The sequence below is a fragment of the Sardina pilchardus genome, chromosome 8 (genome assembly GCF_963854185.1).
Source record: "Sardina pilchardus chromosome 8, fSarPil1.1, whole genome shotgun sequence".
NCBI lineage: Eukaryota > Metazoa > Chordata > Actinopteri > Clupeiformes > Clupeidae > Sardina > Sardina pilchardus.
This window is the reverse complement of record NC_085001.1, coordinates 14762324-14773232: the sequence shown is the minus strand read 5'-3', so window position 1 is coordinate 14773232 and position 10909 is coordinate 14762324. Positions and strand designations below refer to the sequence as shown.

At 42.7% G+C, this 10909-nt stretch overlaps 1 protein-coding gene across 1 annotated transcript in view; it reads left to right on the top strand.

Moving 5' to 3' along the window:
• Window positions 1–2148: 2148 nt before the first annotated feature.
• The window catches only part of otpb (orthopedia homeobox b), a 31574-nt gene continuing 22813 nt past the window's right edge, over window positions 2149–10909 (top strand). Inside the window, exons 1-3 of the mRNA XM_062542905.1 lie at window positions 2149–2208; window positions 2349–2463; window positions 9329–9422. The gene's annotated coding sequence lies outside the window, so the exon portion shown is untranslated. The remainder of the gene's footprint in view (window positions 2209–2348; window positions 2464–9328; window positions 9423–10909) is intronic.

Genomic DNA, 10909 nt, shown 5'->3' with positions numbered 1-10909 from the left:
GAAATAAAATAATCAAAACCTACATAGCAACATATCTTCAAACAACCATGGAAGAAACATGTCACTTAAAAGTGAGTGTGTGTGTGTGTGTGTGTGTTGGCGGGGGGTGGGGGTGGGGGGTTGTGGGGGTTCAGAATATTCTGATATGCATTTCCTGTAAATCTTTGCCACCTTTCACATTTGCAGCATGTGGGTCTATTCAACAACACACCAAGCCTCCCCACTATACATCAGGCATGTCAGCGTCTGTGCACGCCACCTCCACAGCGTCTTAATGCTTTTTTACATAAAAGGGGAAGAGCATTCATCGTCCGACTTCACGGGGGGAAATGACTTCACTAATCACCAGTTTTGGAGATGACGTGATTTACAGGCCACTTTAAATGGAGCCCATGATTAGGGGGCTGGTAAAAAGAGTGCATTTAGGTGTCCAAGAGAGGCAACAGAGTAAATAGGCGGTTTATTTATCACCATGCCAGGAACCTCTTAGCGGAACAGCGCTCCTCCAAATTGAAATATAGCAGAGTTTACACTCCTGATTAGGGCTTCAAGTGCAAGAGCCCAGGGCTATCATCAAAAGAAACACTGTTCGCTGACATCTAATTGTGGCCTGGATTAATGTGCAAACAGGGACCGCCAGCGTGGTGTCAATTAAGCCTGTGCCAAGGCCACTGACAGGCTACTGTCCACTCCCACCACCCCCCATCCACAAAAGGAAAAATAAATTCTAGGATTTTTGATAAACAGAGTGTTGTGTTTGTTGATTTTTTTTTTTTTTTTTTTTTTGATTTGTCATTTTCATTCATCTTTAACAGAAACCATTATGTCTTGGGGGGCCATTTTCTCTTTCTTTTGGAGCGTCTGACTGAAGAGGTCTTCATATACGGTCAGTTGTCGCTGTTCATGTTGCTCTATTTGCATGGTGGAAAAACGTTTTAAAGTGTTGGCAAAATACCGTATTTGATTGAGCTTGTCTGGTACTTTGTCCATCATCGACACTAAGCTTTTCTGAAAGTCAATGTGAGCGAACCGCCCAACATCGTTTATTGTTTATGTTTATTGTATGCTACAAAGAATGCAGAAGAAAACCTTTCAAACCATCTGTAAATAGAATGTGCAATTGAGGATAACTTTCACAGTTATTGTTTCAGTGTCAAAACAAAATCATATTATAAATGACAGCATATATTGCAGACAACAATTATACGATAATGCACACAGCACCATACACCAAACCTAAAGTAAATCTTGATAGCTGCTGGCTCCCACTAAAAAATACCAACAATCTGACACAAATCCAGCATACTCTACCACACCATTCAAAATGGGGTATTTCTACGAAAGCACAGGGTTTGATTAGTGCAGGCCTCACCAAAAATGGTTTCTCTGCAATTAATATCCGATGGATTCATGATATGCGTTATGTGGTGGATTAGGGAAATGGCTGCCACATTCACCAAGAGGATTCAAAACAATATTACATATATTATAAATGTGGGGGCAACTGGAAATTCAACAAAGGCAAAGAAAAAGTAGGTTCTACCCCTATCTCCTCCCTTCTGGCGTTTTATTGTAGAGCTTAACTAAACAGCCAGATAGAGCCAGCGTTCAATGTTTTTTTTTGTTTCTTTCTTCAATAACAACAAGGTGCCATAATGTGATCAATGGCACATTTTAAAGCACTGTTGGAGTATATGTGTGTTCAGATACAACATTACAAGCACACTCATGACATGCATTGTATGTGTGATTGTCAAGACTATACAGTAAGAACAGTGATGTACTGCAGTACATTCTCCAGAGTTGTATCATGACCTTTCCCATTGTTTGTTACGAGTCCTGATGACAGCAAGAGCCTTCACACATGGATAATTTAATAACTGAATTCAATACCTATAAGGTCACAATGTCATTTTGGATAGGTCTGTGTCTCCACATGTAATAAAACAACAAAGACAATACGCTCTACCCCCACTTACCTCACCCAAAGTAAGCTATGATAAAAACTAAAACATATCTTTATTAATTGTGCCTAACCCTTATATTTCAACCTTTCTTCAGTGTATGGAAATTATTTATGAGAGGGGTAAGAAAGGAGATTTATCCTTTTGAGATGTACTAAACTCTAGGCAAGCTAACAGTTGATTAGCCTATCATCAAATATCGGTTCAGTGAAACTATGCGGGGCCCTGTCCAATTTTACCAGAGGTAATTTGCGATGCTGCTCTTTGGTGATAAAATGCAATGTTTAGGAACCTTAAGTTGGAAACTAACCTACCAACTGAAGGAGCAGTCTCACCTTTGATTGTGTGACTTTAGATTGTGGTCCCTTGTGCTCTCGTTCACAGTGCATGAAAAACAGCCTTCAGACAGGCCTGGTTGATGGAACAGACACGCCATATTTTCTCGGCTAAATGCACCACGTTGTGTTCCTGGCTCCCATGCTGATGGCGAAAACCTCAGGTCGGTGTCTCGCAGTTCTGCTCTCTGATTTTCATTTGGTAGCACTCCGTTATCTGATTATGTAAACAAATTTAAACCCATGTAGCAGCAAGCTCGCAATTTAAGGCCTCCTTATTTCGTAAATGTGCGAATTTGCTTTCCAGGAGCTGCGAATGTTAATGTTATGTTTTGCAGCCAGTGGTTTCATCATTTTACCAATCTCGCATAAGATAGAAAGGGAGCGAAAAACAAACCTCATGGAACTGCATTTGAATTCCCTGAAAACAGTCCCCGCGCAGAGCCTATTAGCTTGTGTAATTTGTTTGGTGCGCACTAGAAAACACAAAGGCGTAGAGGTCTCCTTCCCATTTTCTACCGCACCACAATCTTATTGCCATCACTGTTCAGTTAAGTAATTTGCAAAAAGCTAACAGGGTCTGGCTACATTCGCATCGCGTCTGTTAAAACCCATTACTTTGCCTTTTAATCAAACCTGGGGCCTGTGTCACAACGCACAATTTTCCCCATGAATCTCTGCGACTTGTTACAGTTCACTGGCTGACCTTGAAAATGTTTGCTCTCCTAAATGTCTTCTCCCAAGCAGCCGGATGAAAAAAGTCTCATCATTTCTCTGCTGTGGAAAATAAATATCGGTGTACAATGAGCGAACGAGTATTGGCAAAATCATCACGGCGCCAAGGCAGAGATGATTATAATGGCGCAATGTGAAGAAGAAAAAAATATATGTTTACTGCATGGACTCTGAAGGCAAGATGGTAGGCTTTGCAACGTGTCTTGCTAAATACACATCCATGCCTGTCAAGACACGCAAAACATAAAGATTTGCATCATCAGACACGTTTAACGTATCTAAATTCAAGTTTCTTCTCTCATTTACCTCATTAAACCTCAGCATTAAATCCACACAACACCAGACGAATGCAAATTCTGGCGTTTAGTGATTTTGTATTCATTTAAGGAGAGAATTTCGCTTGTTTATGTGCTTGAATACATTTTTTTTCAGGGGAGGGGTTGGCTGTCCTACCATATTTAACTCTAGCCATCAGCTGTGATTAAACACCTGCTGTTGTGGGGAAACAAAGCACACTAATCCAATATGTATTTCTGACATGTTAAATATCAGCCAATCCCTTGACATCAGCCATGGTGCATTGATGGGATGGAATTTTAAAACATATTTTTCTAATTTATGTGTGGACAATAAATCAAAATTAAGCGTTTGGACAATGAAATATACACCAGTGTGAACGGACTGTAAATAGGGGCTGTATGCAAAGGAGGGTTTGAAAACGAATGCTGGCCTCCTATCTGCACACTTGAACAACTCCTGTCATGTGTTTTCAAGAGAAATTGTTTGTATGTGTGTGTGTGTGTGTGTGTGTGTGTGCGTGTGTGTCTATGCATGCATGTGTGTATGTGTGTGAGGGAGTCTGTGCATTTTAATGTGTTTGCCTGCTCTGCTTTCACACATGGGATAGGCTAAAGAAAGGGAATGAGAGAGTGAGAGAGAGGGAGGGAGGGAGGGAGGGAAAGAGAGAGAGTTTTTATATTCAAGAGTTTTAGTGAAACAATGACGTTGGAGTACTGTCATTGTATAAAGGTGGTAGGTGTAAATATCAAATGGGACCGTTAGGATTTACAGCTTTGGAGGAAGGTGGCTTAAATGCTTCATAAAGTTTAATGCATGGAAATATGCACGCGTTCGCATTTTAATGCCAGAGACTCAGCCCCTCGCTAACGTTATAGGTCACCCAGGTACCACCACAGTCCCTATGTTTGTGGAAATCCAGAGCAGTAAAACTATGAATTCTTCACTCAATCAAGCAGGGTGTTTTTTTGTTTTTTTTTTCACACATGGATGGATTGCTAAAGAACCTCACGCTGAAGTAGAATACTGCAGCCGCCCCAACGCCGGACGGTCCGAACCCAACTGTGATGACCATGGCAGCTGTAAAGCCAGCTTTCACCTTCATCTTTGCTTTCCCCCTCATTAGAGCCAGGTAGTGTTGTCTGCAGTGCCTCCTCAACACAGCCCATAATGCTTAATCTACAGCAGGCTGCTTAATACTGCCTCATTAACAGCATCTCTTTGTCCATTCTGCAGTAAACTGTAAAAACCTTATGAGGACTCTTATTGGTATTAATTAATTAGGGCTTCACTTCAGCTGGCAGAAGAGGACACTGGGGTGCTGTTTGTGTGTGTGTGTGTGTGTGTGTGTGTGTGTGTTTGCTTGTGTGTGTGTGTAGTGGTGGTGGTGGGGGGGGGGGTGGTGTGGCTGTTTTGATCCACCAAAGCTACATTGCCTTTAACATTCACAAATTTGTAATTTATGAGGATAGTCACTGGTGCATCCGTCCAAAACATGCGTTTGCATCTCGCTATTCTAAACATGTGCGCGCTCACTGACCTGTGATTTTGAAAACAGGCTTCAGCCATTCTTCTCTGTCCACTTTGCTTATGGTCACAAGTTTCAAAGCATGTGCATAGCCACATCATGTAGGCTGCACAGCGAGAACATTTGATGCCGTTAAGGGGATGACTATTGAAACAGTATTATTACTCTAGAATGGTTTGTATTTTGAAAAGACATGGATGTTTTATTTTAATCACTTTGTTCAAACCTGGCTGATGAGGAGACAGATCTAATATAAACAGCTTTAACTTGTGATGCAAAGGTATGAACAGCAATATACTGTAGGCAATATACACAGCAAATCGCAGTATACAGGGAAGGCACATTGCATCATTTAAATTCACTGCTGATGCACAGTATTTGTGTTAATATTGCGTAGCCGCCGGCAACTGAAGTTATACAATAGATATATACTAGACATTACATCTGTATTGAACAGCCCTCGGCCTCATGTGCAAGTTCATTTCTCATAGATCGCATAATCTTCTCACATTCAAATGAACGACAAAAGAAAGCCTAATGTATATTATCAACCTATTTCATTGAAAAAAGAGACCAATTAAAGTGTGAGACATAAAGTAGCACTGATGACAACAACATTCTAATTCCCACCTTACCACACTGACACTAGCCCTCTGACACGGTAGGGATCTGCTCTAGGAATAGCATGAATCCAAATTGAGAGAGAAAGGGATAAACTTGTTTGAAGGCGCAATTTATCACGGAAATGTATGTTCGGGCAGAATCGTGGCCTGTAGTCTGCAGTCGACAGTCTAATTTATAGTTTTGGAATCTAACCAATGCTTTCTTCATGCAGAATGACTGCGGGATTATGGATGCTGCTTCATAAAATCCTTCATAAAGGTGTGAACAAAAATAGTATTTATGCCTTGCTGTTATCAATAGTAGTTCTGTAAGGTGACTGGAAATCCAAGAGCAAATCAATGAAAGACAATAATGAAGTGAACTCAAATATTACCAGCATTTTTTTTTTTTTTTTTAAATAATGCACCTTCTCAATGTGTGTGCCATAATGGATCAGTATATGTTATTGATGCTGTATTTTTAATCCAGCTTGGATTGTGCTCCCCCAGAGATAAAGCAGGGTGGGTCCAACAGGAAGGTGTTGGGCTCCAGCCCCAGTCAGCGTGTGTCCCCTACTCATCTCTAAGCCCACCTCTCCACTTTTCAGCCACTTTCCATAGTGTTTTCCCAAATGCATGAATGTCAGCGTATAGAAGTTTTCTGTCTCATTAGTCCCGCAGCCATTACGGGTTGACTTCCACCCATCCCTGATGAGTCTGCTAGCCTCCGGCGTCTCCTGATGATGTTGTCTCCGTGGCGCGCAGCTGTCAAGCAGACTTTGATGGATGCGGAGACCACTACTGTCAGTCACCATGGTGTAGCCCATAGCCATCCATGCAGTCAGCTGATGCAGATCCCTACTTAAGCCTTTATTTATTTATTCACCTTAACCCTCCCACCCCCCCCCACCCCACCCCTCCCACCCCCCCACCACCCAGAGTTAGTACTTTAATGTCAACACAGTGGAGGAACCTCCCGCAAGTAAATAATACAATTAAAGTAAAGCAAATGTCATAATATGCAAATGTCAGAATATCAGGATGAATGTTAATTTTTTTTCTCTCTCTTCGTGCCACCCTCCATGCCCACCACCACCCCTCCCAGTTCTGCTAATGACAGGAAACGTGTTCTATTCAGTTACATAAGAAAGCATTTCACAGTCTTTTAGAAAGCATTTCCGAGAGAGGGGAGGCACAGTGTCTCATTAAGAAAAAGCACAATTAGTGGCAAACTAGCCATGGCGGCCCAACTCATTAGGTGGTGAAGGTTTATTTAAAATGGGAGCAGCGCCTTGTTTCCAATCTATTCTCCACCATATGTATGCATTAATTAGAAAACTGTGGAGGAGGAGTGGATTAGTGAACCACTATGTGCGTGCGCATGTACGTGTGTGTGTGTGTGTGTGTGTGCCTGAGAGTGTGTGTGTGTGTGTGCAGGCTGGTGGGGATATTGCTGTGTGCGCGTGTGTTTGTGTGTGTGTGTGTGTGTGTGTGTGTGAGAGAGAGTGTGTGTATGCCTGTGCGTGTGTGTGTGGTGAGAGAGGGAAACAGAGATAAAGAGAGAGTGAGCGAGGGTGAGAGAGGGAACAGCAGTGACAGAAACAGACTGTTAAACACAGAACTCAGAGGTGGCTGGGTGATGAGGTCTCCTCATTTTGCCTTAGCCATGCCACTGCCACGGAGAATCTAATCAAACTACCGGCTATTAAATCTGTTAATTGATAGTGCATACTAATTAGGCAGAGTGCTGTTACTTTAGAGACCCCTATGAAGGTGATTGTAGGCAGTGGTCCAAATAGACATGCAAGGCAGACAGCATAAGGTGTAATGTCCTTCAGTCTTATAGCTGGAAAACACAACATAGGCTTGGAACATAGTATAGCATAGTGTTTTATTTTTAAACAAGTAGATCAACAAATACATAATTATCACAGAAATAAATCAAGGGCTTATATAAGCTTTTTTTTTTGCACATTGGAAGAGCAAATAGATTTGTTTACAAAATGTTGTATACACCTTCAGTTTGGTTTGGGTAACTCAGGCAACAGTCTGTATAGGTGTTTGAGGTTTGTCAACAGTTCATAACGAAGAGGAAAGATTGTATGGAACATTTCGGAACAATCTCTGCTATTTCAGAAAACTTTGAAAAAAGGGTTCATCAGAATATGTTAAGACGTGTATTTGATGTGTATTTGTCTAACTGCTGAAAAATTTGAGCATTAGGCTTTATTTTACTCACTCATTATGGTGAGTCAACAGGCTATCAATTGCTATTTAACAATTATTGAACAAATTTGTCGACTAAATTCTAAACTATGTTCTCTGATCCCCTCTTTGACCCCAGCGCTAACCCCGAAACTAAGGCTATTTGTATTCCTCACTGCCGGCCGAGTGTCAACAGATGGTTGGCTCATTGTTCAGGAAGGGCCATCCAAAACAGAATAGGACCAGCACTGGGATGACATCACAATGGAGTGGAGAATAAAAGGCACTGAATTATAAAGTGAAACTTACTCTAGACTGCATAATTCAAGAGTTTTTATCAACATATTAACGCATACTTATAATGCAATTTGCTCTGAATCAGCCTTATTAGTGATTGTCAAAATGTTTTATTCACCACACTCCCGCAAATGTCAAAATCCATCAAAAGGGACTCTCCCAGGAAACAAGCAAAAGCTAGAAAGCGCTAGCAGTTCAGGTTTGCCGTAGCATCAAATCCGTCAGACAGACCTGCAATGACAGTCACCATCAATATAATGGGTAATAAAGGCAAAATAATGATCCAAATATTCGCCCATCTTTATGGCGGATGCTGGAGAAAACATTCCATTAATCTCAGGCTTAATTGGCAGCGCAGTTATTTGAATTGCAAAACAGCTTAGCGGTGTGTTGAGGCAAAGGCCCTTGGTGAAGCGTGTGTGTGTGTGCGAACAATGCCATTTCAATGTGAATTGTGGCCTCCCTGTGAAGAGGTGTCTGGTTTACCTCTTTGCGTAATGGCATTTCTCTGTTGTTTGTCAAGACACCGCAATTACACCGACAGACATTCCACCACTTCTGGTTGTATTATAGAATCACAACCATCAAACATAATAAGCTTCAATTTTCAAAGTTGAAAGATGTTTGTTGGTGAGAAACTTTGTTACACCTTGATCTTTGAGATACCTCAAGACCCTTGCACTCGTAAACAAACTGTTTGGATCATTACAGAAGCGGTGAATTAGTCCATATCCAGGCCTTGAATTCATGAATGAATAACCATGTCCAAACTAAATGACGACACTTGTGTGAAGTAATCTGCATAGGTGTGATTTCATTATACGAATGTGGTTTGCTTGCCATCGTCTATGTATACGATGAAGCTCCCATTAAATTGCGTGTAAACTTCTTTTGACTGTGCACATGTCAAGATTTCATCGCTATACATATTCACCCTAATAGCACTCCCGTTACTCTCAAAAAATGAATCTTGCCAATTTGAGACGTTAGGTTCTGTTACATTATTTAGATAACTTTGTTAGATGTCATGGGACAAAGACACAGCCAAGATATCAAGATTTTCTGATAAGAGCTATTTGATATGGTCAATTTTGGCATACAGAAGACGTTCTCCATTACGGAGATAAATAGCCTGGGACCAACTGTCAACAGAAACTTGCAAACTAATAAATTATTCCAATTTCTCCTTACAGATTTCTCAGGAGACCACCCCAGGAAACACACTTTTTGATTAGCAAATTTCTATTTGTGCGCGTGTATGTGTGTGCGCGTGTGTGTGTGTTTGGATGTGTGTGTGTGTGTGTGTGCGGACGTGTGTGTGGACATTCAGAAGTGTCAACTTTGATTAGTGCCATTGCTTTTCAGGTGGATGGTATCCGAGGGACTGTCAGTTGGAGGCAACATATAATGAGATGACGGAGCTCGGATCCCTCTGCCTCATCCAGCGCTGGCGAGAGAGGTAGGAAAATTACCTTCGCCCCCGAGTATCCTCTCAGCATCTTCGCAGGGGTCATTTCGGAGGACCGTAATACTCCTCACTGTCTCACAGTGACCCATGGTGGGAGAAATGATTGCTTGCCAAAACACGCCGTCAACTGAAAAGAGCCAGGTCAACCGGACAGAGGGAGGGGTTTGGATGATGGGCTTGATTGCACCTCGTCTTACCATCCATCCCATCCCCACCCCCCCCACTCCACCCCCCCACCCCCTCCCAGCACACCAGGAGGCCCTGTCCCCATCCACACCCCCACCCCACCCACACCCCTCAGCCTACCTCCCTTCCCCTCTCCGACTTGCCCCGTCGGGCGTCTCCATCACCGACCCCATCGACCAAACCCGGCTGGGCGCTGGTGGCCATCACCCCTCGCGGCGTAGATTGGTGCCAATGCGCATGAACCCACCCATCACTCATCACCCCTGCCGAATGCCCCTAAATTATTACCTTTCCAAATCTTATAACAAGGTCAGGCGAATGCACAATGTAAATTAGACTTTGAAGGGTCAGTGGTTTTTACTTTCACTATTCATCTTTTCGTCACCCTCATAGCTATTCGGAACAATAGTGTAAGGTAATTACATTTCCATGGGCTGCGGTGCTTCATTATTTCTTGCTACACCAATCTTCTGTACCATTTGCAATTTAGTCAGGTGGGCTTGGGAGGGGAGACATAAAAATGAAGGTATGAGTTAAGTCGAGGGCCCTCAGTCTTTATGCCGGTGTCTGGCCGCCGTGATGGGATAATGTATGGGGTGGCTGACAGGAAGACTAACACAGTCATTTTCCAAATAGAGCTTGCTGCGTAAATAATTGCCCCTAACGTGGGAGAGCAATTTGGACGTCCACCGTTCATTTTCAGATTTCCCTCTCTTTTTTCCCCCCTCTCCCTGTGTGTGTGTGTGTGCGTGCGTGTGTGTGTGCGTGCGTGTGTGTGTGTGCGCAATTCAAAAGAAGAGCATCTCTTTTTCAAAGCTATGTCGGGCCTCACTTGCCATCATATCCCCTCCACCCCCCCCCCCCCCCCCCCCCCCCCATGGGAGTTGTTCACATCCAGCAAATCTCCTCTTATCATTTCATCCTTTCTGAGGAAATGATGGCGTGCTGCATCTTTTTCCACCCCATGACTGCCCTGCCGTGCCCTGCCACTCAGCCAGTCTGGCATCCGAATCAGCCCATGATGGGCCTGTTTTGATTGCCCACTCTTTTGAGTCACTGGCCCCTTCATAGGCTCACTCTCATCGCCTCCAGAGTGGTGAGGATTTCATTTATTTTCGAACCTGTCAGAGGGAAAAAAATAGTGTTACGGTTACATTTTAAAAGACTTGCTCGTCACTGAAACGTTGCCTTAAACGTTTGGTTTCCTTAGCAACGCCAGTTTGAGGACAACAAAAAAACACAGCGTAAATGACTTTTAATTAAACCTTTTGGAAACACAAAAGGTATCGTTC